This window comes from Clupea harengus, chromosome 5 (assembly GCF_900700415.2).
Source record: "Clupea harengus chromosome 5, Ch_v2.0.2, whole genome shotgun sequence".
NCBI classification, from domain to species: Eukaryota; Metazoa; Chordata; class Actinopteri; order Clupeiformes; family Clupeidae; genus Clupea; species Clupea harengus.
Window position 1 is genome coordinate 26466928 of NC_045156.1, and position 4189 is coordinate 26471116.

At 42.4% G+C, this 4189-nt stretch overlaps 1 pseudogene; it reads left to right on the forward strand.

The window, feature by feature from the left end:
- LOC105889217 overlaps positions 1-3927 on the forward strand; it is a 4368-nt pseudogene extending 441 nt beyond the window's left edge.
- The last annotated feature ends 262 nt before the right edge of the window (positions 3928-4189 follow it).

Genomic DNA, 4189 nt, shown 5'->3' on the forward strand with positions numbered 1-4189 from the left:
TATTCAGATTTTGTCTTTTTGTCTCTTAAATAAACTAAACTAATCTGATGTGATATTGGAACTAATGGATCCCACACTGCACTAGCATGTAACTGGATCCAGTTGATCACCGCTTTGAAGAGTAATATCTGACTTCTCAGGTCGCAGCTTGACTTCCACTTGTGTTCAGCTTTTCATTTCGTGTTTGTTTAGATCCCACCATCCACAGAGATTGCCCACTTGATTGCAAGGTTTATGTGGGGAATCTAGGGAACAATGCAACAAGACAGAACTGGAGAGATCCCTTTGGCTACTATGGCCCCTGCGCAGTGTTTGGGTGGCCAGAAATCCTCCAGGTTTTGCGTTTGTTGAATTTGAGGACCCCAGAGATGCAACAGATGCTGTGAGAGAAACTGGATGGAAGGTAACATTCATTAACGTAGAGTAAAAAGCAGTCTTGACTGAACTACAGTTTTAGTGGGGAATTTCTTAACTTGACTTTTTTGATTGGTTTAACGAGTGGAAGACTAAATGCTCAGAAATATTCTCCATATGATGTACTGACCCCTTTTGTGTTGTTGCCTAGAACACTGTGTGGGTGTCGTGTGAGAGTAGAACTGTCCTCTGGGGGAGAAACGCTCCAGGAATAGAGGACCACCCCCATCGGTAGGAGACCGCCGGCCCACGGGATGACCGGCGACGCAGTCCAAACGCAAGACGCCGGTAATGCCTCTCTACCTCTCTTAACATGGGTCTGAGCAGTCCCCTCTCCGTGACCTGTATACAGGCTCATCCCAATCAGCTCAGTCTGGGGGTGGGGTGGGTGGGGTGTCGTGAAGGATATTTCAGTAAGCTGGTTTTACTAAGTTCAGCTAACTCTAACTTGATTAGAAATGCCGAAGAACAGCCCTTCACATTGATAAGGCTGTAGGAAACGCCAATATATACATCTGCACGATCTTGCAAGGTTTCGCCTAGGTCACCAGTAAACCTTCTTCATGACCCTTCACCTTGTGTAAGTGTGACTAAGCAAGTATCATACATCACTGTCTCTGACCCAGCGTGCTGCCTGGGCCACAAGGTATTTCCTTTAATGAAGATCTTTTCTTTAGAAAAGTCTATACTTGCAAATGTAAAACTAAGCACTGCAGACACACTGGCTTATTTTTGTCTGTGTTGCCATTTTTTGGCAGCTTGTGTTTTGGTTTGGCTCTATTTTTATTAATATATTTACTTATACATATACATTAATGAAGATGACCCCCCCCTTACAGAGACATCACCATGCCTCTTCACCCTCTGAGTCTGTCAACTAGTCTCCTTTCTCCATCATGTGGCCGCTGACCGCCCGCCGCGCCCCAATCAGCTCACATGACCCACGCCATGGTCCAAAAACAAAAACCGCCATCGGCTCCTGAGCATGCCACTCTCAGCCTCTTCCTCCTCCTCCTCCTCCTCCTCCTCCAACCACAGCCAGTCAGCAGCGTTGTAGCTTCCCCACATGTCTTCACCACAGCCAACCAGCAGCAGTCCACAGCTAACCAATCAGGGCACAAAACGTACCTCCTCAGCCAACCATATCAGTCGACAAAGTTAACAGCTACACCAGCCACTGTAGCAACCATCTGGCAAATTCTGCCTGCAAATTCTACCCGTCTGATGGTCAAACTGGCTTCCGTGCTTCATATCCTCTGTAGCTTGTTGAGGAACTAGTAAGTTGTTTTTTATACACTACCACATATTTTTGTTCCACTTTTTATAGCCACTTAGATAATATTGCAGAGTGGGAAAAAAAATCCTTGCCTTCTTTAGTGTTTCCAGTTTAATTAGAATGTCCCCTCCCCAGTCTTCACACATTTGCTCTGTTTGAAAAGTAGCTGGATGGGTACACAGTCTGGGTTTGAAAAAGGTAAATTCAATCCCCCTCAACTCCTGTTTGGACGTGTTCTGTCTCACCCAACACTGAATTTCTATAATTAGTCATACAGTGTATAGCCATCATCTTCAGCGTTGTGTTGCATAAGCAGAGAGCCAAACAAGGAGTAAACTCCGAAGTCCCAGTGACCTAATGGGCCACATTTGGTCTCCCTTCTGTCACAGGGTCTCAGGAGCAAACTTTCCTCCCACAGGTAGCAGAGAGCATGAGTGGTATGCTAAAGTTCGTCCATCCAGTAAGATGTTTTTTTGTAACATTCTTCTCTCTGCCCCATCCTTAATGTAGCTCACCGAGGAAGAGGAGCTTCAGTCGCAGCCGCAGCAGGTGAGCTTGCCCCGCCCTCACCACTTCCTAAAATGGTGGCTTCTCCTTAACAAACTGTTTGCCGTGATCTGGGAGTTAGTGTAATGGTGGTCATCAGGCCTGCCAAAAATGTGATTCATTTTTTTTAAAAGAGGATTTTAAAGATATTTGTCAATTTCAAGACATTAAAGAAATCTATATTTGCAATAGTGGATTTTGGGTGGTTTTCAGAAAAAAAGTGATTTAAAGAGTTAATTTCACAATTTCAAATTAACTTTGCATAACATGTGAGTTTGGTTGTTTTCTGTTACAAATTGTTACAAATTTTCTGTTTTTATTTTGCAGGTCCTCCGTCCCGAGACAGGAAACGGGAGCGGTCTCTCTCTCGTGAAAGGAACCACAAGCCTTCAAGGTCCTTTTCAAGGTCAAAGAGGTAAGTTGAGAGAGAATGAGAAGGCAGGACACATTTTAGTTTTTGAAATAGTGACTGGAGTGGGTGTTGCTTTACAAGCACATCTTGGTTTTGCAAGTTCCTGTTTGTGGTTTCTCTCCGAGTATGCCCCACCACCTCTGTGACCGGAGAAGTGTTTTCACCATGTCCATGAAGAAATCCTTTTGTCTAATGGTTGTGTTCACTTTTATTTGAACTTTCTTTATGGGACAAAAAATCCTTGAGGGACAGGACAGATTAAAATTCTTACATATGCGTCACATCGTGTATTCGCATGAGGTAGTCGTTTTTTGTCGTCATAGAAAAAAAGCCCAAACTCTAGTGTGCTCACACAGTGCAAATATAAATACAGTGAATTATACTTCAAAAGGGCCAATCCATCTGTACCTAACAGGCAACCACAGAGGATAAGCAACCATGTAGAGCTAAATTGATGCCATGTGTGATATTAATGCTTGCTCTCCACAGCAAAGCAATGCTAAGCGGCCAGCATTCTTGCAAACATTCATGCCAGTCAAATGTACTATTTGCCTGTGGTTTGCTTCTCCCAGGCAATTGTCAACAGGAAATCAAGCAAGGGTTCTTGGAATCATTGTGTTGTCCTGTGGATAAATTCATGCCATTAATATAATGGTTCAGTGCAATGCAGACTGAAGTTTTATGACTTGTGAATTTCTCTGGATTAGCAGATGGTGTTGATAAATATCCCTGACACCATTCTACAGAATATTTTTATTTTATAAACTGTCATCATTTGATATTGCTTTCATAGATGAAGTGTTTTGAGTAGACTGTAACTGTAGTCCCATGTGGCGATGCTAATGACCTGTCTCTTATGCAGCCGTTCTAGGTCTAACGACAGGAAATGAAAACGGTGAGGAACTAGACGTGTTCCTGGTAGAAGAACCCTTTTCAAAAGGATGTGATTCGATGAGTGTGTGTGTCTGTGTATCACGTACCTTCTCATTTTCCTCACTACAATGTGAGACTGTGTGAACCGTCCCAGGTTAACTGTAAACAAATATCAAAATTCAAGATTGCTTCTGCATTTTTTTGTTTTCCATTCTGCTAGCCCAGTGTCCTTGTTTTAAAAGGTAAACGTCTCTCTTTCTCTCAGCTATACACCCTTTCTGTTTGCCTTTAGCAGCCACCATTGCCTTGTTGATGCTGTAACCCCCATAGAACAACCTTTTGCTTTTTTTTTTTTTACCAAATTGTTGAAGGTTTCTCTTTCTTTTAATTAAAATGTTAGTGATTAGTCTCTGTGTTTGTCTCTCCTTTAAACCTCTTCCATAAGTATTCCTGTTAATGACAACAAAGCATTTAGTACAATGCAAAGCCAAATAACAAACATCCTAAATACTTTTAGTAGGCATGCGTTTCTCTTGAAAGCAGCTACTGAGTTGATTTAAATATGATTAATGTAATTGTAAAACGTCTAGGTCAAATGCCTAAGCTTAACTGAAAATCCTAAATGCTGTGATGCCATCACTTTTAAAAGGGATCAATTCTGTTCAGGC